At 44.9% G+C, this 26,973-nt stretch overlaps 1 protein-coding gene across 2 annotated transcripts in view; it reads right to left on the bottom strand.

Moving 5' to 3' along the window:
• The window catches only part of DPP6 (dipeptidyl peptidase like 6), a 731,733-nt gene that overhangs the window by 658,069 nt on the left and 46,691 nt on the right, over positions 1–26,973 (bottom strand). The gene's annotated exons all lie outside the window — the stretch shown is intronic.

The raw sequence follows: 26,973 nt of genomic DNA, 5'->3' as shown, positions 1-26,973 counted from the left end.
ATTATTTATATTCCAGCAACGTCTAGAAACCCTGATTGAGAACAGTCTCACTGTACCAGACACTGAGCAAACAGGCCACAAGGGAGTATCCTGCTCCAGAGAGTTTACAGCCTGAGAGGCAGAACAGATAATAGGCAGCACAGAGAGGGGAAAGGGCTTGGCTATGAGGCCAATTCCCTGAACTCTTCCCCAGTCCTCTGTCCACTAGACCACACTGAAAAAATATACACTCAACAAGCCATGATCTCCACAGAGTCACTTTACTCAGCTGTGGCAAGCGTGCAAACAGAGAGGCAGCTGCATTACACCTTCGGCAACTGAAACAACCAGCTTATTCAGCTGTGGCTCTTCACAATCAAGGTTAGTTTATTGCTCCTTTGTCATTTAACTTCTCTTTTATTGTCTTCCTTTCTTTTTTTTTAAATAAGGCACACCTCTTCTCCAGGAGTATGAAGCCATAACACTACGAAAGCATAAAGGAGATTTATCCCTTTCTGTGCCTTTGATCCTCTTCACTGAAACAGGCATGGAAGGGGTGACAGCAAGGTTCACTAACGTGTTCTAGGAATAGACAAACATCTCTGCTTTACTTCTCCAGCATCCCTCGAACACTCACAAGCATCATCTGAGCCCCACAGCGGGCGTGCAAAGATCAGTGCTGTTAAGTCACCTCTTAAAACATTTGAGCCTAGTGCAGAGGCAGCAAGTGGTTTAAATCTAGTTTTCTTTGCATACTTTGGGGTTCTGGGCTCTCCATACATATTGTGTGAATACAATTTTTCCTTTTCTTTGACATCTCCACTGATCTGGTATATTATAAACACATGTATAATTTACAAATATGATCATAGGCTGCCCTTTGCTAATCTCTTACCGTGCTTCTATTCATAATTAATGTTCACATCGGATGTTTAATTACATTTTAATAAGTTATTTTAGAAAAGAGGAGGGAGGGAGGAACCAAACAAACACAAGCAAAGCCAACAAAAATTTTACTCTATATATGTGATTAAACAGGGTCACAATAGCATAACATGAAGAAGCTGTTTTCCATCCTCAAGGCCCCTTATTTTGTATCGATTCCCACTGATCTCCTTTTGAGATGATTTCAGTGGTCCTACTTTACATCACCAGGAAGTCATATAATTCACAGCAGACAGCTGTTTTCAAGAAATTTTGCAACCTTCGAGAAGACAAGATTGAAACAGCTGGCAGAGTTTTGCAGGGCCACTTGCATTTTAGCTGTTTGTATAGCATTTGGTATGTACAAAACATCTGGTTACTATATCAACAGGAAAATAGCTGTGCTTTCATTCCAGGATCACTTGTGAATGCACTATATGAATGACTCTCTGTGTATGTATTTTTAAAATATACTCACAATGTATAATACACGGTCATTATGAAGGACTGCAATTCAGAAGAAGCCATTTAAATAAGAATATCCATTAGGCCTGTGCGAAGCAGCAAGTATTCAATTTGGCTTCGGATTTGGCCGATTCGGAGGGACAGTGATTCGATTCAGTGATTTGAGAAGAGTATATAAATGAGTGATCCATCCCCTCCCTCCCTAGCATCACCCATCACTAGTTTACAGATATTAGAGGATACACCCCTGACTGTTCAATTTAATAGCTCCCAATGTACCTCTGCTCCTTGAACTTGTCTATTTTTTTGTCCTTTTGAACTTGGCTATACTATCTTCGTCTACAACCTCCTGTGGCAACATATTTCACAGTATAAATAAGCACTTTCTCTTATTTGTTTTAAGCCCATTTTGGTGGGCACCCCTTAGTTTTTGTGTTCTGGGATTTGGTGAAAAAGTTTTCTGTTTACTTGGTCCACACCCTTCATGGTTTTATAGACCTCTATCATATCGTCCTTTCCAAACTGAAGTCCTACCCTTTTTAGTCTCTTCTGATATGCCAGGCTCCATACCCCATTCACATTTTTGTTGGCCTTCTCTGTGCCTTTCCAATTCCTTTTCATTCTTGTTAAGATGTGGAGACTGGGACTGAACACAGGGCTCAAGATGTGAGTGCACCATGGATTTACACAGTGCTGTAATGATGTTTTCCATTTTGTTTCCAATTTTATTGGCTTTATTGGTTGCTGCTGCACACTGAGTTGATGTTTTAAAGAACTACTGCAATGACTGAGGTCTCTTTCCTGAGTGGTAATGGGTAGTTCAAAGCCCAACATTGTGGATATTTAGTTAAGATACAAAGCTTTGCACTTTTCAGTGTTGAAATTCATCTGCCACTTTATTGCCCACTCATTCAGTTTCATGAGCTCTTTCTGCAACTCCTCACTATCAGCATATTATTCTTTATTATAGTCTACCAACTTGCCTTGGATAAAAGTCAGACGCTCTAGTCACAGATCCTGGGATCACGTCTGGAAACCTTTTTGAAAGTGGGTGTTATGTTGGCAACCTACCAACAGACATTAATGGTTTATGTACTTAAGAAATGAATTTTACAATTCCGTTTTCTGAACTTGTCTTAAAGATGCAGTTGCAATCTCAGTAGCAAGTCAGGAGCAAGGTGATGTGGAAACTGAGGAGGATTTTGGAAAATGGTAGAACAAACAAAACAATACATTAAAAATCTTTTAAAGAAAGATTTGGGTTCACCGATTCTAAATTTGACCTTTCTTAAAACTGTAGTAACTCCCCAAATAATGCTTAAAACTTCCTAGGGTCTAACTTCTGTCCTAGGTGTCAACTATAAATCCATGCATCACTATCATCATGAGCACCTACCTGCTGCTCTGTCTATTAGCTTCATTTTTGTGTTGTGGCCAGACATTTGAACATACAAGAACCCTGCTCATTAATTTTGTCTCGATCAGTCCTTCATTCACTTATTTTGATTTTGTCTCGATCAGTCCTTCATTCACTTATTTTGATAGAAATGGAAAACAAAGACTGCATGTAAATTAAGCGTAGTGAGTTTCAAATTCATGAATGAGTTACAGGAAGTCAATTAAACATCTTGCTACATTTAGAGCTGCCCCACTGAAACTGGGGTCAAAACATTCATTGGCACTAAGAGGACTGGACCCTGACTATGCACCAATGCAAACTCCTTATCTCACTCCCAGTTAGGTTGCACCTGGCTGGCTTAGAGCTCTTATTCAAATACAAAATAAACCTTTAATTTTTTAAAAACCACCTGTGGACAATATCAGGGTGCATTGTGTGTGGCAGGTAGGCAGTTTAGAACTGGGTGGGACATTTTTGGGAGAAAGATCTACTGCAAAATAATGAATTATCCAGTAGAGAAGCAGACAGTCTGAAGACAAGCAGAAGGCAGGGCAGTGTGGCAACTTTAAGAACATCTCCTTCAGAGAGGTATGAGCTTTTGTAGGCCTACTTTGTTAGATGCTATTTCCATTCATTGAACCTGACAAATAGGCCGTCATTTATGAAAGCTCATGCCTCTCTGACCCAGTTGGTCTTAAAAGTGTCACCCTGCCATGCCTTCTGCATTTAAAGCATTGCCCTGAGAAGCCAAGCTTCAAGCCTCTGCTCTCAGTTTGAGTCAGACTGGACATCTGAGCCTGAGTACAATGAGTCTCATGTCAGCTTCATAACTGGCAGACGATAAACTCAGTCTCTCTGGGCTGAATACTTAGTTACTTGTTAAAACGTTCCTATAGGAGTTACTGAGTTGAACCCCAAGCCAGACTAGACAATAGTTTGGTGGCAGAGGCACTCATCTGAAATTACCTTCTTCGGCCAGAGAATTAACTTTGCATTTTCTACATCCAAAAATGAGCATTCCAACCACCAAACTATTGGTCATTCTAGCGTGGGTCTCTCTCTCCTCACAGATTCCAGCCATGACCTGAGAAACCATATGCAATGCATTTTGTTTTTGATGAATCAGCACTTTCCAACACCGCCGCCACCACCACAATTGCTTTGCTGAAAAATCTCCAACCAGGTCTTACGAGGTTATCAGGATTGAAGTGTGGGGAAGAAACACAAAGGCATTTATTTGGAAATGTAGCCAATGACATAAGAAGATGAGTCCATTCCTAGAGGCAATACAGGTCCCATTTGGTAACCATTCACTATTGTTCTCTTGTTTGGTGTCTAGGGACTTACAATCAGTCCAGGGCTGCTTTATTGCTTTTTTTTTTTTTACAGGCTTCCCTCAGCTGCCCATGCATTTCCTTGACTGCCTGAGAGATGTACTGCCAAATCTTGAAATCAGGATCAGTCCTTCAACAATATTCTCAAATAATCAAGGGTAGTTTTAGCTTAGCTTTAGCAAGAATCATGAAATCAGACTCAGTCTACATGTTGTAGTGTACTTATTTATTTCATAATCTATAAGGACCTCTGCTGAGTCAGCCCCAAAATCCTCATTTTTCTCTTGGCATTGAACTTGGTCTTTGGGTCCAGCAGAGCTCTGCTTAGTGAAGGGGATGCAAAAGTAGCCACCTGTAGCACAAGTCAGAGCAGCTTTGTTAGTTCCTGACTATGGTGATGCCACTCAGACCCATTCCCACAGCTTTCTATTACCAGCAGCACACCATGAAACTCTTATCATATCCCCAAAGCTGCCATGATATAAATCTACTTCTACTTGTTCCAGGCCAGCCAGGAATTCCCCAAAAAGGAATCTCCCAAATAAAACCTCTGTATCATAGGAACTTGCTGGTCCAGCTGGTGAGGCAAAAGGCAATGGAAGGGGCATGGGGGAAAACAGAGGACCTAGGCCAAATATCTCTCTAGTCCAAAACTTCAGGTGTGAATCATGTGTCATGACCAGGGATCCAGGTTTTCCGTTTACCATGGAAAAAATTGAAAAAACCCCCAAATATTTTCCTTTTTAACTGAGAAAAAAATGGATATTTTCCACTTTTGCAAAGACCTCTCTGCAGGCTGGCAGAGTTCAGCCTGCCACGGGCTGGGGGGAGCAAGGGAAGGGTGATCAGGCAGAGGGTGCCATATGCATGTGCGTACTCACACACGCACATGGCCACCAGGCAGCCTGGAGAGCAGCTCCTGCAGGTATGTCTGGCAGATGGAGAGGGGGGATTGAGCCCCCCATAGAGCGGGAAAGAGTTGGGCAGGGCTGGGACTGAGGCTGCTGCCCAGCTGGGGTGGTATGTGGGGCTTGAAGCCCAGGACTGGCATGCGTGGCTGCAGGGCCCAGGCGGGGAGCAGGATGGGGCTGTGGGCAGCTCATCTGGGAGGTAGAGGGGGGTGGAGCTGACTCTGGGCCACTGGGTGCACTCTCAGGGGCCAGAGGGGCACGTACACCCCAGATCCAGGTGCAGAGGGGGTGGGGGAGCCTGACCACTGAGGGCTCAGGCTCCGCACCCTGCTGCCGTCCCCCAGGGGCCTCCATGACCCAGTAGGCTTGGGACCCAGCGTGGCAGGACAAAGCGGGGTGGGGAAGCTCAATGCCGGCCTTGCAAGCCCTGTGCTGCCATGGCAAAGTGCCCCCTACCTACCCAGCAGCAATGGGGTGGTAGGGTGGAGTTGTGCCCCTTGCTGCTGCCGGGTGGGCAGAGGACACCTTGCCATGTGGTGTGGAGCTCCCAGTGGTGTCACTGAGCTTCCTTGCCCGCTCTGCCCTGCCAGACAAGGACCCACCTTCTGGGCCACAGAGGCCCTAGGGGGAGGGCAGCAGGGCGGGGAGTCCCAAGCCCACAGCACGCACACACCCCCACACCCATCATGGGCTCCACTCCGGCTGTGCTGCCCATGACAGAAGGGGAGCTGGGCCCCATGCTCTGCCGCAGCAGCCACTGCCTCCCGTGGGCAGCAGCTGGGGCTCAGGCACTGATGCAAGGAGCAGGGGGCTGCAGACTCAGGTCCCTGGCCCCGTAGCCCTGGCAGCTGAGGGGTCCCTTCTGGCAGGGCTGGGAGGTGGAGGGGCTGTGGGTGGGGACTGAGGGGCCTGGACCTGCATCCTGGTGAGCTAAGGGGGCAGGGATATCTCTGAATAAAAAACCCAAAATCGAATACCAAAAATTTAGAGGTCCTTAGAATTTACTTTATTATAGTGATTGAAGCACTGGTAGGCTTCCAAATTGCTTTAACATTGTAAATATATCAATAAAACATTGTGTTCAATTGATACAGACACACACACACACACACACACTTGTATACATACCTACATACACATACATATTATCTAGTGGCATTTCATTTTAATCATGGATTTGCGGCTTTTAAATTAGAGAAGTTGCGATTGTCATCCGAGAATTTATAATTTTTAGACAGAGAAAACCAGGATCCCTGGTTACAATTTAGCTGCATTACTGGGGTGCCTCAAGAGGCTGGTAAAGCAGCTTCTGCCCTCCCTGCTGCTTCACGAACTTCGTGAGTCCAGCCCTCTTGCCCTGCTGCTGTGGAGAAGACATTTCCAGGTCCTTCCCCAAGTGCAGACCAGAGCTTTGCCTCCCATAGTCCCATAAACAATTTGGCGATTCCCAATTCCTTGTTCCACTTGGTAACCAAAATCCTGATGCCTACAGTGCTCTAACAGCAGTGCCAGGCTACACATGCACCTATAAAACCAGAACCTCTTAAGTCACCTTTTCTGAAAAAGCCAAACAACCCAGGTGCTAGACCAGCCAAACAGAGCTATGAAAGCAAAGAATCCCATTTCTCACCAAAAATGTGCTGCAGAAATATATGCGAATGCCAGCTACACAAAATCTCTACGTGTGTCACGAGAAGACTTCATTTGACCCACAAGAGCACTGGGCTTAATAGAGTCCCATCTATTATTATTATTTGCCAAGGCTGCTCAATAAAGATTTTATGATGAAAGAAATATAACAAGTATAGCAGGTATATTTTTTAGTGTTCTTTGTAGACTATGACTAAATCAATACCAAGCACCATCCTCAGAGTTTCCAGGCAGCAACACAATAAGTCTTTCCTCTTCGTACAACTCCTCAATAACTAAGAGGGCACAATAAAACATTCAGCAGGAACAAAAAGGGCTGATATTCACTCCTTGGGTGCTGATATTGCAGCATAAATGCTACCTGCTGCAGGTTGTATTCAGTCTTCAAGCTCAGCTGGAAAGAAAGTTGCTCTGGGAACCACCTTCCATCTAACTTGGTTTTCCCTCCAGACAGGACTGTACAAACTACTGCTGTCTAAGTCGGCCCTAACTGCTGAAGGTTCACTTTCTGCACCATGAAACCCTTTTTCTGAGATGGACAGAAAAACAGGTAATGACACGCATCCATTTCACCAGAGCAGGCCATATGAGGAAGGATGATCCAGTAGCTAGGGCGGTAGCGTAAGCCTGCAAGATCTACCATTTTCCAGGCTCTCTATGGTGACCCTGCATAAATCACCGAGTAAATGAGCTGAACCAGAGTAGAAAAAGTGAAGTAGAGAGCTAGCCCATGCTATGCTACTATGACTATGGTGCTATCCTACTATGGCTATTGTGCTACCCATACCATACGCATTCAAGGTAGCTTAAGCATGTCTACATTGATCGCAGTGTAGCCACAGAGTCTGTTTCTATGTCTCAGTTCCCCACCTGTCAAATGGAGACAATACTGCTGCCCTACCTCCAGGAAGTGTGCTATGGATAAAGGCATTGAAGTGGCAAGCTGTCTTGAACTTTCTGGTGCAGCTGCAAATTGGAGAATTTGGTCCCAGATTTCCCAACCTCCTGAACGCTGGACAGTGCCCTGCTATGTCAGGTGAGGGCTCAGCCTGAAACTGCACAGTACCCTGTTTCTACCCCACAACCCTGCATGAAGGCCAAGTGACTACCTCTCAGCTGCCCTAATTGGTTTGTCCACAGCACCACACAAATGTGGCTGCAGTAACTGGTACATCTGGTTCTGAATAACCCGGACCGTAACCCTGATTTTGTTCACTGAAAGTCGGTCATTTTATGGACACGGGATAGACCATGTTTGGAATATCTGTGGAGTTTCCAGTGACTTAGAGAGGATATTCCCAAGCAGGTGAGCAGAGGAGAAAACCGAGTGTTTAAAAAACAATAAAGGGAGAATTCCACCCTTGAGACTGAAACACAAGAGAGAGGCTGCAACGGCTGAATATGGCATCCATTTCAAAGTCGACACAGTCATGTTCAAACCAGCCACATCCCTCCCTCATGCTTATGAGATGTGCAAAAAAAAAAAAAAAAAAAATTCAAACCCAATATGGGTTATATGTTTGCTCATATAAACTACTACACTATATCTGAAATAAGTAAAGGAGCCCCAAGCGCAACAGATTATCAGCGAACAACTACTGAAACTGTAAAATGTTTAAAGCAATCTGAGGTATCAAAAGCCCAGCTGCAATTTGACTTGGGTACCTATGAGCCTAAGGGCAGGTCTACATTACACGGGAAGAGGAAATAAGCCCTATCCACCTATTGCAGCTTTGCACATATCAGGCCTGGAAATGAGGTGTAGAGGATGCTGCGGGGGTGCCCCAAGCCAATGCTCTTGAGCACTCCAAGGCCTTGCATACAATGCCAGGGCATCCTCCAGCATTGGCAATTGGTAGGGGGAGCATAGGGGACATGTGCCCCCCCAAGACTGGCTGCTACTGCTGCTTCTGTAGGCGTCACTGCTCACCACCCTGCCAATGCTGGTTTCTGCAGGCGGTCACCGCTCACCACCCCACCGCCAATACTACCACCCACAAACTGTGCCCATCCAACGTGGGCACCAGTCACCCATGTCTTCCAGCCATACTCCCCACTCCATGTGAAAGGCTGATGTGCACAGCAAGGGAAGAGCTGGGTAGCGTTTACTTCCCGTGTGGTGCAACTAAGAAATCTGCCACAGAGGCAGATATGTACCCTTAAGTGACACCGGCTTTCAGTGCTTAAGAACTGTTGAACCTGGATCTGAATACACTAATTTGGGAGCTATAGAAAACTGTATCCCAGAGCGAAGGTTTTCAAAGCCAGTGGGGTGGTTGTTTTCTGGAACAAATGTGAAGTTAAAGGAACTGTCTCAGTGCAAAATAGCAGTGTCATGTTTTTAATCCACTCCCACAGTGGATTAAGCTAATGTCTTTTGGGAGAAAAGGCCTAAAACATGAGTTAGACAGGGACATCCACTATATTTTCTCACATATTGCTTGCCCCCAAAATAATACATGCACCTTGTATTTGGGAAGAGAGAATGAAGAGGGAAAAAAATTGATTTCTCCAGAGTTAGAGCCACATGCAGCAGGGAAAAGAGCCATTTCTGGCTCAGACCAAAGCCACTGTTTTAACCCTTTCACAGCTGAACTGACTGCTTCTGCCTGACCAGGAAAGGGTGGATGAGTGAGCTGAAGACAGGGCTCTGTCCCTGCTCCAGTCAGCAGTGACTGGATTAAAAACCACTGCTGACGACCGAATTCTTTGAGGGAAAGAAAGAAAAGCAGCAGCAGGCATCTTAAAGCATCTCCATGCTTCTATTGCATGGCATGCAAATAAATATGGACCACAGCATATGTTCATGAGTAGAAAAATCATTGAGGAACTTACATCCCTCCCACTGATCTGCAGTTTTTCTATATGTACATTCTCCCTCTCCACTAAGTACACAGAACAGGATCAGATATGTAAAAACAAGTGCCTGTGAACCTCGACCCAACATGCACACAATGCCTCCAAAACCAACTCATTCACTTGGTTTACATTGTCATCGTATTTCACAGAGACAGAGAACAGAGCTTCGCCCAGCAAGCTGCATTCGCATTCATCTCATGCAAAATTCCTTTTTCCGTATGGCCTCAGTGGGTTTGAGTTCACCTTGATTTCTTTGGAGGATAAAAGCATTACAGGAAACACACATTTCTCCAACTACGTCTTAGAAGTGATAGGAAGATTCTCTCGACAAAGCGCTAGGTAATGCTGTAGTGATTTTTATCGCTGTCATATACATCACCTGGATATTAATATGGTGTTCAGAAAATGCTGTAGCAGCTCATTATTTACAAAATACAAATGGGCCTCCTCTTGCAATGTGCTGAATGTCCTCAATTCCCACTACGGCCACTGGGAATATTAGGTACTCAGCAGATTTCTGGAGTTGCTCAGCAACTTGCAGGATTGGTCCTTTCAAGTCAGGCTTGGAGAAGTGATGGAACAAACCGACTGGAGGCATGCACAATTAGAGTCCGATTTGTTGATGTCAGGAGCAAAGAGATGAGTTTTATTCGTATTGATCTCTGCAGCGTCAACAAGCTGAGAGAACGGGAGCCTGTTTTTTTCTGATGCATCATTAGTGACCTTAGTAAGACCCCCTTCCCTCCTTAAGGGGACAGGGTTTGCTCAAGTATTTTAAGGGTCATAATTCAGCCTGTGGAATCAATGTCACTGGTGAATGAAGATGAGGGGACCCAGGCTTGTAGAAATTTCAGGTTCTCCTGGGCAGGGAGTCACTGCTTTGGTGCCTAGAAAGAAGAAAAATATCTTTTCCCATATAAATTGAGCACACCAGATACAAGATCAGTGACATCCCCATAACACAATGACCATCAGGTGACTCCATTTCAGAGAAGCCCGGCACATGAACAGATCAGATTGTAAGACAGCTTCCATTACAGGCAGGGTGGCACAGGTATGGCCTGTGGTGGCCAGGAATTGAAGGGAAGGGAAGGGAGGGCACAGGGATAGGGCCCACCAATGAAATCTAGGATATGGAGCCCTGCTGGGGACGTGTTTCAGCAGCAGGGAGGACAAGTAATGACTGCATTGACACAGCTTCTTGATGCACAGCGACGCTTGTCCTGCCAACACCACTGTCCATCCCCCACCGCCACTGCTGGCCTTACTGCTGGAGGTGGGGGTGGATCCAACCTGTGCTCTTCACAGTCTGGATCTGGCCTGCAGGTAACCCCACAGTCTGGATCTGGCCTGAGTGGGCAGATGTGTTTGACACCCTTGCACTATAGTATAGTTCAGCCTGAATCAACTCCTGCTTGCCCAGGTCCTACACCAGGTTAATTCCAGTGACCTTAAAAAATGTGTTGCTCCTCCTTACCCAGTGAGAACATAGACAGCCTTAAATATATCACGGGAAAATAGGACTGCAAGTTTTTTAGGTTTTATTATGTATTTTAATTTTTTCTTAAAACCAATCCAATGGTTCCCTCAGGGTTTCACTTAAATGCTTATAACTTTATTCCCTGGTCCCCTGGATGAGAGTGATATGAACGTGCTTACTAGAGATGCTCTTGCTTCCCCTACCACAGAAAGACAGATGAACCAGCGCCAAACCCTGCAGCTGGAGGGAGATTGATTTGCAACTCAGTCCAGAAGCTTTTAAATACAGGTAAAATGAAAAGCTCTTCAGCAAACTGCTGAATACAGCAGACTGTTAAGAAAAGAGCCAACGAGTATATTCATCTGATTCTACAGAAACGCCTACAGAGCAAGACAGGCTCACTGCTTCTCCAAAACAAAGATGTGACCTCTTAAATGATGTTTTCATTCCCTCCTGGGCCTGATGAACTGCACTTTGAGCTCATGTGTATAACAAAAAGTGATTATACTTGATATTTAGCGTTTTGGACCTAAATTCCCTCTTCAGCCCTAGACAAAGCCTTTATGAGCATGAACAGTATGACTATGCAAAGAGCTATGCAGAGCTAGAGGTAAAGAAATGCCCACAGAAAGATGAAGGTGGATAACTTACACCACCCCCAAGCAAAAAAGTAAACTAAAAGGGAGATATTTTAAAACTATTGTTTTAAACCATTGCTGTATTTTAAATCATAGAATCACAGAGAAATTGGGCTGGAAGGGACCTCCGGAGGTCATCTAGTCCAACCTCCTGCCTGAGGCAGGATCACTCCTATCCAAACCATCCTCTACAGAACCATAACATAAACTCTGCATACAACTACTGTCAACCGTGATGCAACGCAGGAAATAGCATCCTAACCTGCCACAAGTAAAGCCGGGGAACCTCAGCAGCAAGTGTCCTGCTTCTATACAAAGTTATCAATATATGTTTAAGAGATACCAGGAAGACAGCCATGCCCCCAGCTACAGAGAAAGGCAAAACCCCCACAGTCCATCCCAATCTGACCATGGGGTAAAATTCCTTCCTGAGCACAAATATGGCAGTAAGTCTGACCCTTCTAGCCAGGGACCTCCAGCTTTGGTCCCAGCAGGAATATTGGCACACCCCAGTCAAAATCCCCAGCCTTGGCTGTAGCCAACACCCAATGCCTTTGAGGGAGAGTTAAAAAACACCCTGACATATGTAGCAGAAAGGTGGAGTGGGGATAACCAGCGAAGCCTGGAAGCATGGGAAATACCCATACCAAAACATAGGCATTGCTATGCCTATATCATTCCCAACCAGTGGCTGTCGAGCTGCTTCTTGAACACATCCAGTGATGGACAGCCCACAACTTCCCCTAGGCAGCCTATTCCTCTGTCTTGCTGTTCTAACAGTGACACCATTTTTTTAGATATCCAATCTAAATGTACTTTGCTGCAACTTCAAGTCTTTAGTCTGCATCCTCCTCTATGCAGCAAGACAGAAAAGGTGCTTTACCTCTTTTTATGGCAGCCCTTCAGGTACTTAAAGACTGCTACCATGTCCCCTCTTCAGCCTTTTCCACAAGCTGAGCATGCCTAGCTCCTTCAGCCTTTTCTCATATGATTTGCTTTCCAAGCCCTTTATCCTCTTTGTTGCCTACCTCTGGACCCTCTCTAACTTCTCCAAGTGCTTTCTAAAATATGGAGCCCAGAACTGCACACAGTACTCCAAATGAGACCTAGCCAGCGCTGAGTAGAGAGGCACCATCACCTCCTGTGTCTTGCACCTAATACTTCTATTGATGCAGCCCAAAACTACATTCACCTTTTGTGCAGCTGCATCACACTGCAACTTATCTTGACTACATGGTCTGCTGAGACTCCCAGGTCCTTTTCCATCATTTTGCCATCCAGCCACATATCACCCATTTTCTATTTGTGTTTTTGATTCTTCTTCCCAAGTTGTAGCTCCTTGCATTTGTCTGCACTGAGCTTCATTCTGTTAGCTCTAGCCCAGCTTTCCAATCTGTCGAGAGCCTTGTAATTATGCTCCCATTTTCCAACATGTGCACTGCCTTCTCAGTGTTGTGGCATCCACAAACTTGCTCAAGAAGCTTTCTATGCCAGCACCCAAATCATTAAACATATTGAATAGCACCCAGCCTGGGTCAACCTCCTGTGAGACTCCACTCAAAACCTCCTGCCATCCTGACATGGACCTGTTAATAATTACCCTTTGCTTGCAGCTATTAAGCCAGTTGTCTCTCCACCAGTTTTGTCTGGCTCACAGTTGTCCAATTTGTTTATGAGAAGGTCACAAGGAACCTTTGTCAAATGCCTTGCTGAGATCCAGATACACAAAGTAGTTACTTTGTCAAAAGTGGGGATCACTTTTGTTTGACACTATTTGTTTTTTATAAATCCATGCTGTCTACTTGTGATCAGCCTTTCCTCCTCCAGATGCTTGTAAATGGCCTTCCTTAGAATATATGTCCCCTTAACTTCTTAAGTACTGAGGTGAGGCTAACCACTCTGCAGTTGCCCAGATCCTCCTTTTTGCCTTTCCTTAAAAAAAACAAACAGCAGCATTATACTGGCACTTTTCCAGTCCTCTGGTACCAGGCCCATCTCCCACAACAACATGAAGATCATTGCCAAGGGCTCCGAGATGTCCTCTGCCAGACTTGAATTCGTTCGGACCCATCAAAAACTCTGTCCATCTCTTTTGTTGTCTCCTTCCTCAGCTTGCCCCCTTCCTTATCCAAATAATCTTTATTAGTAGGCACCTATCAAATTCATGGCAGAAATGGTCTGTGTGCCAACTCCTTTAATCTTGCAGATATGTCTATGCCCCCACCCCGGCTGATCGGTGAAGGGGCCCCACTTGCGGCTCGCTCCTGATCAATAGGGAGCCAAAACCTGTGGTTTTAAATATGGCGCTGCTTTTGCCTCCACCCACTGATTGGCTGAGGGACCCCAAGCAGCCCTGGGGTGTGGGGGGTGAGGCAAAAATAACACCCTGTTTAAAACTGCAGTTTTAGCTTCCCTACTTACCAGTAGAGAGCAGAGTCCCCTGCTGATCAGCAGCTGGAGTTGAGGTAGGGGGCGCGGCGCACATGGGAGAGCATGCAAGAATAAAAGGAGCTGCCGTGTACTCTTCTTCTGCCATGAATTCAGTAGGTCCCTAGTTATCGGGTGTCTGGCTGCAGCTTCCTTTTTTATTGTGAAGACTGGGGCAAATAAGCTGTTGAGTAGCCCCATCTTCTTCACATCTTCAGTTAGGAGATCTTCCTGGCTCATTAACAAACAGCCCACAGCTTCCTTGATCCTCTTCTGGCCAATGTATGCAGAGACCACCTTTACAGAGAAAACTGTGACTTCCTGCATCTTGAGACCACTGGTCTAGGTTTGATAGGCTTTGTCTGGAAAAAAAGAGAGAAAGCGAGAGGGCGAGAAAGGGTCACATAGAGCAGGAAACATATCCTAGAAAAACAGGCAGTGAACCCTGGACCCAAAGAAGGGACCTGCCAAGGCAGATAAGCAATCAATACTCAGGATGCAGGGATGTTTTAGAGGCAGTGCAAAAATCTTTGCTGAGGTCTCCCTGGATGTCTTATAAGTGGACAACTGGAACTGCATCCAAGCAGCTATATAATCTGAAAAGCTTCAGAAAAATGGCATGTGGCCTGTTGTGGTTTATGACTCACTGTTCTCCTTCAAATTTACTAATTTCTAAAGGTACTTTCCTCAGAAAAGAGAACCATCACAGGGGATAAGCCAATTATTCCTGGGATAGTCACTAGCCAAGTTCCCTTCTCCCTGATTTCATTTTGGGTTCTGTGTCAGAAAACTCCTTTTCCTAAAAGATGATGGGCAATGAGAAAGAGTAGCAGTTTCTCCACTCCTCAAAACTGAAGTCCTGCATTGAAATTTTCCTTTGGTTGCTGAATTCTTCTCTGCTGTTTGTGGTATGGGATAAGTCCTTGTGTTTCTTCTCACCAACTTTGTATCTCCTTGCAGCAAGGACTGGAGGTGACACAGGCTTTTCAAATGAGCCAAATTTTCTAAAGCATTTATGGGTAATCTCTTTTCAGGGGAATACAACCTGCCCAGGTCCGTATATTGACCCAAGTACATCCCTAGCCACCGCACCTGCATGAGAACACTGGGTGTCCTCCTTCCAGTCTTTGCAACACCAAGTTCTTAACGTCTACCCATGACTGGGGGAAATGCGAGGACTCCATGTGATGGGACAAGAGAAAAGAAGAGGGGTAACATGGACATAAGTCCATAAAATCCAGGGAGCGTGAATAATCTCTGCTCCAAAACTGAGGTTAGCTGAGGACCTGATGAATGCTGCTACAGCTCATCAGTCATTATCTCTACTACTCAATTACATCATTCATGACTTTCAGCTCCTCCTGGAAAATGACAACTCTCTCACGACAGCCTTGGAGGACAAACTTGTCCTGGCTTACACGCAGCCCCCCAACCTCGAACAACACCTCTCCAGCAACAAACTACCAACTCCAACACTCACCAAGCCACCAGGCCTTGCTACCAACCAAGATGCCAGCTATGCCCCCTCATCAACATGGACCACATCATCACTGGACCAAATAACATGAATTAGAGCAGACAGGGATCAATTCACCTACTCCTCTTCCATTGTCCTCTGTGCCATCACCTGCTTGCAGGGCCCTGTTGCTGTCTGTACTGGACAGATGGGGCAATCCCTCTGTGAAAGAATAAATGGGCACTGAGCTGGCATCAGTTTCAGAAAGACCCAAAAGCCTGTGGCGGAACAATGTAACCACCCTGCATATTCCACCACTGACTCCACCATCATTGCTCTGAAACAATAAAACTTTAAAAAGAGACTTGAATGTGAAATTGCAGAATAAGAAATCATCCACAGACTGGACTGTGTCAAGTATGGTCTCAACAGAGATTGTAGATTGTTATCCCTGAGACTAATTATAGATTGTCTGGACTAGCCTCTACACTCCTTATGTCTCTCAATGAGTTAGCAGCTTTGTTCAGCCCCTTTGATCTCTTCAACTCGCCTTCCCCTCTCTCAGCAATGCCCCCCCTTTTCTCTGACCTTCCCTATCCTTTCTATTTAGAACCCCTGTTCTCTGCAAGCTCATTTGTAGCATCCGATGAAGTAAGCTGTAGCTTGTGCCTCTCTAAACAAGTTAGACTCTAAGGTGCCATCCTGCCCTGCTTTCTGCAAGGGAAATAGTTTGCCCCGTCACCTCTAGAAAACCTGGGATGTTTCCAAAGTACTCTTCAAATCATGCATCCAGGCTTTTCCAAAAAAGCACTGCTCCCCTGGCAATGTCCAATGTCAAAAACTAGTAGAACCTTATAATCAGCCAATCACAGAAGGAAGGCTGGCCATGTACTTTCCTCAAGTCTGTGATAACTTGTTCCTTTAGTAGTTTCCAAGTTATTTAAGATCTATGGCTCCTGTACAAACCAGAACAGGACAAGAATTCCAAAGGCCGTGAAATCTTTCTTGTAGCTCAGTAGTGGTGGCTGAGCTAGCTATCTCAAACCCTTAACTAAACTAGTGGTTCTCAACCATCTTAGACTCAAGGGGCATTTTGACGTGTGTATGAGTCAACTTTGAAAAGCGCTTGGCGCTGTGGCATGTGCATTTGTATAAATGGCAAAATGCGCGTCAGCACACAGAAAATAATGGTGGGCCACTCTGGAACTAAAACACATCAAAGGTGGTTTAGTTCAAAAGCACACCGCTGCCATTTTCTGCGCTCTGATGTGCATTTTGCCATCTATACAAATGCACGCGACACAGCACCATGCACATCACCTTGTGTGTAGCAGGCTCGATTAACCAAGTCTGCTCCGACACGCTGGATCTCCAGCGCATCGCACCATGAAAAGATACGTGTATAAATGCCCTTGGTGTCCCCCAACTGAACTTTCCTGAATTTAGCAGCATTCTCTGTGGATGTGAGCAGAGGGAGCCCCTCTTTTCCCCCCATCCAAGGGAGATATGCCCAAACCCTTCATCTTTGTCTCAAGGCATGAAGTCAAGGAGGTGCCCCTCACTCAAGAGGAAGTACAGAGGTGGGACTTACTGTCCACAGCAATGGTGTTGCTGGTCTGGACCCTCACGCAAGTCAGCAGCAGCTACCACCTCATGGCAGCCCCTCCATTAGGCAAGACTACAAGGGGTTGCCCCTTCCTGCTGCAACTGCTTCCTGCACAAAGGTCCAGTGAAGTCATTCTACTTGGTGGCAGTGGGGTGGCACCCTTATAAGGACCTCATGGCACTGTAGGGTGCTGTGAACCCTGGTTGAGGAACACTGCTGTAGACAAGCAACCCTACCCAAGACCTACTTAACCCTTTGGTACCTTTTAGCAAGCAACACAATAACCAGAAAATAGATGAAATTTCCTTCAGTCTTCATATCTTTTGTGTTATTATTTGTATAATTGTAGTGTCTACGAACTCTCTTCCCAGTCATTAACCAGAACTCCCTTCTGCTAGGCACTGTACAAACTCAGAACAAAGATGGCCTCTTCCCCACAGAGATCGCACCCAATTCCTATACAGGGTAACCAGCGCAAAGGACTAAGAGTCAAAGTAACACAAGATATTTACCTAGGTCTCCTACAGGCTTGGGGAATACTGAAGGTCAGATTGGGAGTCATCATGGTCTATTTGGAAGTTAAAGGCTATGACACTTCCCATGGTATAAACTAGGGCACTGTCAGACTGGTTTGGTTATTTGATGTTAACATCACAGAATTTCAGATCACTGTAAGTTCAATAACTTGAAATTTTGCAAGGAGTTTCAAGAATCCCTACGTGTGTTCATTTCCTCTGCAGCAATGGCAGGTTGCAAGTATTTGGGAAGCTCAGGAAAAGTCTCAAGTCTGTTTGTTTAGTCAAACCACAGGATTTCTCTGAACTCCGGAGAAACCTAGCTGGGCTAATTAAATTTAATTAACAATTGTGTCTACAAACATTATTGTTCTCATTAATGGATCCAAGGAAAAGCCCCAGGACACACTGACAAGAACTTCTGGTTTTCCCCTTTCCTTGTTCAGAGGCAGATTTTCAATGATCTTTGGAACTTGATATCCTAACAGGACACGTCCCTCAGGAAAGGCATATGCTATCTTGCGGAGCATCAGAGCTGGCAGACTCCTGTATTCAGCTGTCTTCTGGAGACACTCTAAGTTTTCTATCCACTTATTATTTGTATAATTTGTCAATTCTCCAGGGCTGTAATCAGAGATATGGCTTAAAGCAAAGTCCTTCAACTCAGCCAACAGAGACAAACATTCACTTGCAGGGTAATTCTTGGCAGTGCTCTATCCATCTCTTCATGCCACAAAAGCCTGCAAAGGAGGAACAGGAAAGACCAAGACCAGAATTCTTCAGCCAGAAATATGGCCAGGATCTTCCTATTCCCTTTCCTTCTCCAGGAAGAAGTAAGCAGCCAGAGACAGTCATCCTCCTAGTGTCATCATCCTCCTGACCACTACCTTCCTCTTGCTCCAAAACAAGGGGCAGCCAAAGGAACAACTAGAGCTACCTGGACATCAAGCTAATGAGACGATAAAGCCAACCAGGAACACTAAAATGCCCCTGTATGCCTATGGCTAGCTCCACGCTACAATCTTGTTGGGTTTAAGTTCTGAGCATCAGGCTATTATCAGGTGTTTTATGTAAATGGTGCAGTGCATATTCATCGACATTCAATAAGAATGCTTGCTCATTTGTATTAATCAGTCAATGCTATGAACCTGCAGCTTTAGCAGGTGTGGGGAAATCATGGCTGCAGACGGGTGCAAGGAAATAAAACACTGGTTTGCAGTGTGTCGGGTAGTTCTCATATCCTGACAACAGTTTGTATTGCCCTGGGTCCCTTTGATTTACTGAGGGACAAGAGGAAAACTATATGTTCCCACCTTTTCTAGAAAGGGCACGACTGGAAGAGAGGAACTGCTGAGACTTTCAAGGGCCTCCCAAATTCCCATCTGCCATCATCTCAGGAAACCTGGTGAGGCAATATCATCCAACGAGTGCTTTCTATAAAATAAGTGAGTCCTGCCTACAAGCAGAAGGTACTATACTTTTGCTTAGAGGCAGTACTACTAATTATATCTAAGACACAACTCTGCCTGCTGTTTTTCTATTAATAATTCACATGGAAGCTTAAACCTAGCTACAAGAGCATGCATCGACTTAAGTGAGACTTTGATACCGAAAACCATAGGCAACTGGTAGGGGGTGCACATGCACCCCCTGACAGGGCTGGTGCCCACCCAACAGTCAACACTGATGCTGTTGGTAGGGCTTCTGAATCTGGGTGGGGACCCACAAGACGCACCAGTCACTCATGCCCAGAACAGTGAACGACTTCTGAGAAACAAATCAGTGTGTCCTTCCACTCCAACGCCTTGCGTTCTCACCTGTGGGTAGAGCAGATTTTCCCTCCCTTAGCCCCGTCTCTCTTCACAGACTTTATTGCTACAATTCCAGAGCACAAAACTGACCCTTCAGCTCCTAATGTGTTTGCCAACTCCTTCCCCCACATTTCCTTTTTGCCAGATGGCAGACAGTAAACGCTTCTTAACCAAGGAGTAGGAAGAATTCAAAACCTGGAGCTGATCCCATATTAATCAGTAGTGATTTGATTGCTGAGTGAATGGGAAATGCCCCGCTGTTTGGTCTTTTCTTCTTAGCAACGGGAGTTCATTCTCCTACAGATATTTAGTGTATGGCTAGAAAAGGCAAAAAGGCTGGGAAATAGAAGGATTTTTTGCTTAGTGCCCTTCATGCCATGTCGCATCTTAAGCCTATAAGGAAGCATCCCCCACCTCCCTGTCAGCTGTTGGTCTTTCTAACATATAAAGAAGCAAATTGTCTAGAGCAGATCAGCTCCTTCAACCCCACATCACAAAGGATGATTTAAGAAGCTTCTCTTATAAAAAAAAGAAAAGAGAGAGAACAAGAAAAAAGCTCTAAGCTTTTCCACTTAATGTTCATTTCCCGGTAGCCTAGGGATTTCTACCAGAGCCAGGACTAGCCTACAGAATCTGGGACTCTCCCAGCCAAACTGGGATCTACAGTCACCCTGTCCATAAAGGACTGAATCTTCCATGATCTACCTACCTCAAAGCAGAGTGCGTGTGCGTGTGCGCAAGAGTGTGCACGCGCAAGAATTAGTTTAGGAAGTGGGAGCAGCTCCACTAGCTCTGGGGGCTGCAGGGAGAGAAGGAGTGGGCTTATGAAGGGGGAAAAGTGTCTTTACAGGACAAAGTGCTGTTGGCCTCTAGACAGCAATCTGTGCCAACAAGCTGAGGAGAAGGAGCAGCTAGTGGACTGCCTTTAAGATAAGTAATCTCTTTTTTGGCCGGGGCAGCTTAGCTGAAAATGCCTCATATAGTTTAATTTATAAGTGTAATTCTATACAAGTTAAGCAAACCTTTTCTTGTGTTTTAATTCCACTTTCTCCCTATTTTTACTCAAGCTGGTTTTAAGCTTAATGATGCAAGGATAATTTCACATAGCCATCTCCAGGCAATCCCTATAACCTCCAGTGAGCCGTCCTGAAGGGCAAGGACTTCCTAGAATCCACATCTCTCACTCAGGTAACATTTGCTCCAAAGACTCCCCCTGGTCTTGGGCTTTGGTGGGCTACAGAAGCTAAAAAAACAAGTCCAAGGGGGAAGTGAGGTTGAGGCACAGGCCAAACCAGCTCATAAAAATGGGTGCTTACAGGGATTTCAAGCTTGGGAGGGGAAATCACAAAACACTTTTGTTATGACTTGCAGCACTTGTGGTATTCACAGTAGTTGGGACCCAGAGGTACAAAATTAGAAGAAAATCTTTCTACGTGGACATTGAACCTGTTCATAATAAAATTTGCTGGTTTTGAGGAATGAAAGCGGGGGGGACCACTACTTTTTTTTAAAAGATGCATGTAAAAAAGTTGGCCTGAGAGGTCTGCTTTTCCAGTAAAGCCAACAGCTTCATGTCTAGTTGTGCCCACAAACTACTTATCCATCATTGCTTGCCTGCACAGCTTTTTATGCAAAAAACCTAGCACTTATCAGCTGTGTATGGGTAAAGTTACATGCACTCAACTAGCCACAACCTTTTGAAGGTCTAGTTCAATAGACTGTTCCATCCATATTGTGGAAATCGGAGATGGAGACTTATTGACACTATTTCCTTTCACTCCTAGATGCTGTTCTGAAGGTACGGACAATATAGCCTTGTGATTTTATTTATTTACGTTACATATCCTGTTATGAAATTTAGACAATGGTAAAGAACTTGTCTTAGACACAACAGGCCTACTCAAAAGCAATATTCACTCTGAAGTGGATCTGAATTTTAACCATAAGGTTCACCATTCTGAACCTTTTTCTGGTGAGTGATACTGAGCACTAAAGGATTGTGGCTGTACTGCATTTTCAAGGGGAAATGAAGCACTTAAAGAAAATAAACTGTCAATAACAGAAGACAAGTGGTAACTTAGACATTATGTAGAGCCGCCAAACACAGTTCAAATATGTTTCAAGTACAATGGCTTTAATCTGCCAAGAATCTCAAAAACAAGGTTCTATTTTTCCTACAACAATGAATAACTTCCTAGAACAGTGCGTCGATCTTAGCTCCTTGTTTGGGCTGAGAGTTTCAGAGGTAACTAAGAACTAGAGGAAAAATAGCTTACAAATGACGACTCCTGGTAGATAAATAAAGACAACTTGGCCTCAGTCCTCATTTGGGCAGACATTTGCCATCAAGCTCCATCCCACTGAAACCAGCAGAATGTCCCAAGGGCCCTCCCATATGAAAGCACTTTGTGGATTAAGAACCTAAATATTCAAATGTTGTTTTAAAAATAAACTATAGCTTGAGGCAAATCTTTATAAGTGGTTTCAACCAGTCCTCAATTTTGTGCTCAATTGGTACCACACTGCCAGAGAGCCATGGGGGAGGAACACAGGTCATCAGACAAGAATGGCAGGGCCCAAACCTGTAAATGAAGCTTGTAGGTACTTCTCAAAAGTAATAATAATAATAATAATATAGATACCCATGGAAAGCTAGGGGAACATTTCCCGGTTATTAAGAATAATAACCCATTTTCTATGCCACTGAACTTACTGTATTCTAGTAGTGTGCTTCGTATCTGGTACAATGTTATAACCTGGAATTAATGAGAGGGTGGTTGAGGATCCGGTACTTCTTTGATAGCACCTGCTGCAATTAACTTTTCAAACATTATTCAGCTATATGACATTGTGATCATGTGATATTTTCACAACACCATTAAACCATTATATTTAGAAAATGGAGGGTTCCCCCCTTCCCTCATGCTACATTTTCTTCATAGTTTTCCCTGCCTTTTTTCACAAAGCTATGATGTATGCTGCAGAAGTACCTAGAGGCTCCAGCCCCGTTTCATGAGGCATCACACCAATATGGAAAAGCGTGGCGACAGAGAGCCTGGGTTCTGCTCCTTCCTCTGCAGTTGATCTTCTTTGCAACCTTAGGCCAACCATTTCATTTTCTGTGCCTCAGTTTCCCCATCTGTACAGTAGGGACAAAAATACTCACCCCTCCAAGCCCATTTTAGTGGAATGGAAGAAAAGCAGTTCACTGTATTTGAAAGCTGCTGACTTGGCGATTTTGCTTCAATTTCTTTAGCAGCAGGCTAAAGTCACAAGAGTGTGATTAAGAATTCTCAGCAAGATCAGGTGGAGAGAGAATGTGTTTTAAATAAGTGGTTTGGATAAAGGCAAAAATAGGATTGCAGAGAGCTACTGGAAAAAGTAAATTGCTTTTGCACGCATTTTTCCTGCATTCATCGTTCTCCTATATAAAAGTTTTTCCAAGCTGAAGTGCTGAGTTCTTCCAAGTATTTTCATTATTGCAAAAATAGCAAGGTAAACTGAGTATTTCCCTGGCCTAAGGGATATTTATATGTATTTAGCTTCTGATCTGATAAAGTGAGCCTATCGCTGGGTTCTATTAGACATATAAGCTATTCAAAAATGCTCTGAAACTAGCTAGGCAATGTCAGTTTGGAGGACTTGGGGCTATATTCAGTAACTGTCTAACGCAAAATAAGTAACAAGTCCCTGAAGGATGGCCTGCAACCCTGCCCCTCACCACCCCCCCCTTCAGATAAATGCTGTAACCACCCGGGTGCAGAGCCCCCAGTCTCTCTCTCTCTCCCCCTAAGACCAAAAGGATCTGGAACAATTTGGCACATGGTGGTATAACCTCAGCTGGAAAGGTGGAGAGGACCCCTAGCATATGTTCATGCACAGCCCTCTTGGGAGGTGTGGGATATTTCAAGGCCTTCAGGCTGACCCTGGGCCTCGCACTTCCTAGGGAAGTGTTGGAACCACTGTGCTGCCATATAAAAGGGGAAAGTATTGCCACCACCAGTCACATCCCAGTCCCACAACCTTAGCTGGGTCCGCACAAGTTGTCAGAACTTGAAGGACAACGACATATGAAACACGTGGTTCCCTGACCTTTCTCCATCCAGGACACAGACAGCAATGGAAAAAAAGCACCTAAACATTAGTTCAAGCTTGTTGCCAGAAATCAGATTGATATGGACTAAGAATATCTGCAGAGCCAAAGTACATTAAAATTAACTCACCACCTTTTCAACAACTTTCAGGATGGACGAAAGAATAGACAGGGAGATAATTAGTGAGACTGTCAAAGCCAAGAGATTGTATAGATGAATATAGAGGTCAGGCAAATATGCGCACAATCTAAATGAATTAATTTTCATCTAAGAAACAAGATTAAGGGTTTAATATTACTTCTCCACTGACTGGCACCTTGTTGAATCATTTGTATAGCAACCTGCCTGGCACTCGGAAGGAAGAGCATTGGTTGCAAGAGGGCACAAGGTAGCGGTGGTGCCAGGAGGGCAGTTGGTGTGTACAGGCATACCTCGTTTTATTGCGCTTCGCTTTATTGCGCTTTGCAGATATTGCGTTTTTTACAAATTGAAGGTTTGTGGCAACCCTGCGTCAAACAAGTCTATCGGCGCCATTTTTCCAACAGCATTTGCTCACTTCATGTCTCTGTGTCACATTTTGGTAATTCTCGCAATATTTCAAACTTTTTCATTATTATTATATTTGTTATGGTGATCTGTGATCTTTGATGTTACCATTGTAATTGTTTTGGGGCACCATGAACCGCGCCCATATAAGATGGCGAACTCAATCGATAAATGTTGTGTGTGTTCTGACTGCTCCACCGACTGGCCGTTCCCCCGTCTCTCTCCTTCTCCTCGGGCCTACCTATTCCCTGAGACACAACAATATTGAAATTAGGCCAATTAATAACCCTACAATGGCCTCTAAGTGTTCGAGTGAAAGGAAGAGTTGCACGTCTCTCACTTTAAATCAAAAGCTAGAAATGATTAAGCTTAGTGAGGAAGGCATGTCGAAAGCCGAGCCAGGCCGAAAGCTAGGCCTCTCGCGCCAAACAGTTAGCCAAGTTGTGAATGCAAAGGAAAAGTTCTTGAAGGAAATTAAAAGTGCTACTCCAGCGAACACACGAATGATAAGAAAGCGAAACAGGCTTATCGTGAAAGGAAGAGTCAATCGATGCGGCAAACTTCATTGTTGTCTTATTTTAAGAATTTAAAATAAGCCACCCCAACCTTCAGCAACCACCACCCTGATCAGTCAGCAGCCATCAACATCGAGGCAAGACCCTCCACCAGCAAAAAGATTACGACTCGCTGAAAGCTCAGATGATGGTTAGCATTTTTTAGCAATAAAGTATTTTTTAATTAAGGTATGTACATTGTTTTTTTTAGACATAATGCTATTGCACACTTAAAAGTTATGTTTACACTATACTGTAGTCTATTATATGCACTGGGAAACCAAAAAATTCGTGTGACTCGCTTTATTGCGGTGGTCTGGAACCGAACCCGCAATATCTCCAAGGTATGCCTGTACATGACAGGAAGACTACTTGAAGTTGAAGCATCATAGTAAACAGTCCTCTTAATAAAGAGAACTATTATTTTGAAAAATATGGAGTCCTCTCATGGCATCACCCAGCATGTGGTACTCAATATGATTTACACTCTGCAAAAACTAAAACTAAAAAAAAATAAAAATACAATGAGGTAACATTATACCCCTTTGCCCAAGCAATAATGATCACCTAAGGCACAAAGCGCTGAGAAGTCACACTTGAAATGCTTACAAATGATCCCAGTAATATACTCAGTTCTGTCACGAGCCGAGTGCACTGGATTAACATATGTTTTGCTAGAAAAGCCCAGTATTAAATATTAATGAAAACTTTTAATCTCTGAAATGTTATCAATTTGTTTTTCAGTTATTGATTTTCCTCGCTCTGAAAATGTCAGCATGGTGCAGTTGGCAGCACTCTTGTCTCTAGATTGGCAAATTGTATGTTCAAGCCCACACAAGCATTTGGAGGTTTATCCAGCGTACTGCAGTTCTAGGGATAGTTTACAATAAAAGGCATAGGTAGGACTTCAGGTAAGATGTTCTCACCAAGGTTCTTTGAACATGTCTTCAGTGGCAATCCTAAATTGTAATTTAAAAAATTAGGACATTACCATGCCCCGTGTCAATACTCTGTTACAAGATAATACAGAAAAGCATGAGGTGATTTTCAGCACATAACGACCAAGCTTCTTGCCCACAGGGTCTAGGTGTAGGTACTGTGCTTTCTTATGAATCTCAAGCATATAAAATTGCACACATATATATATATACTTACACACGACTCATCTGTATGCACAAAAGCCCAATGCAAGTGTGCCAAGCAGTGATCAGCATGCAGCTGCATCAGGCAGGGAAATGTCTGGTTTACACATGCACAATGGGCGTTTTGCTCACAACTTAGGATCTTACATGTTATAATTAAAAGCATGCACTTGCACATGATAGTATCCATTACTCTGCCATCCGGCCACACCATTCAGGGGAAGCTTGCGCAAGGCTGGAAGTCTCATTCCATTGACTTTTGCATCCCTTCAGCTGTGACGCTTGCCTTCCTCCTCACTTGCTCCAGACTGCACAAGTCCTCCTTGCTGCTCCCCTCCTTCCCTCTATGAAACAGGAGACTTTTTCTCCCTGCCTCTTCACACAGCCTAGATACTACTGGTTTTCTGTGGAGCAGCAGTTGCAGAGAAGTACCACCTTCCTGCAGCTCTCTGCCTCAGTACTTTTACAAACCCCCTCAAAAAGCCAGAGCCAGATTCCCCACATCGCTCCTTACAAAAAATCTCAGCTCTGCCTTGCTGCTGAGGAACATTGTGCGTCTGTAACAGGTAGGCAGCTGTACTGTACGCGCCGCCAGCCTGCCAGGAACACGCGCAGCCCCCTCCTTGTTCGGGGATCCCCCCTCCCTCCATGCCCGGCTCATTCGCCTGCTCCGGGCACCTGTTGCATCTTGTCGCCAGCCCGGAGGGCGAACTCTTCGGGACTGGGACCCTCCCGCTGCGCAAGCCGGGCGCAACTGGGCCCAGCCCGGAGCCTGTCGCTACTCCCAGACCATAAATAATAATAGGAATACCGCCGAAACCATCTATTTCCAAACCTAACCAGCAAGCATGATTTCTCTCTCGCCCGCAGCTCTTAAGTCATGGCAGAGGCAGCGGCAAATTATGATTAAACACCCGCCCGTCTTCTTCCACTCTGCCAGGCGCGCGGTGGGCAGGAGAGAGGGGACCCCCACAGCGGAGGGCGGACAGGCCGCCTCTGCCAGTAGCCGCTTGGCTGGGGCACAAGGCAAGCTGCGCCTTGACCCCTTTCCAAATATTACACATGGAAAAGCAGCTCAGGGGATGCATCCTGAGCGCCTAAAAGAAACCAAAAGGTCGCGCCGGGAGTCATGAAGGAGGGGCAAGTAGGCAGGGACCCCCGCCCGCCAACTTCTCCCGGGCAG

Source organism: Crocodylus porosus, unplaced genomic scaffold (assembly GCF_001723895.1).
Source record: "Crocodylus porosus isolate Cpor-Errol unplaced genomic scaffold, CroPor_comp1, whole genome shotgun sequence".
Classification (NCBI taxonomy): Eukaryota; Metazoa; Chordata; order Crocodylia; family Crocodylidae; genus Crocodylus; species Crocodylus porosus.
The sequence above is the reverse complement of the archived record's forward strand: the minus strand, read 5'-3'. Positions and strand labels throughout refer to the sequence as shown.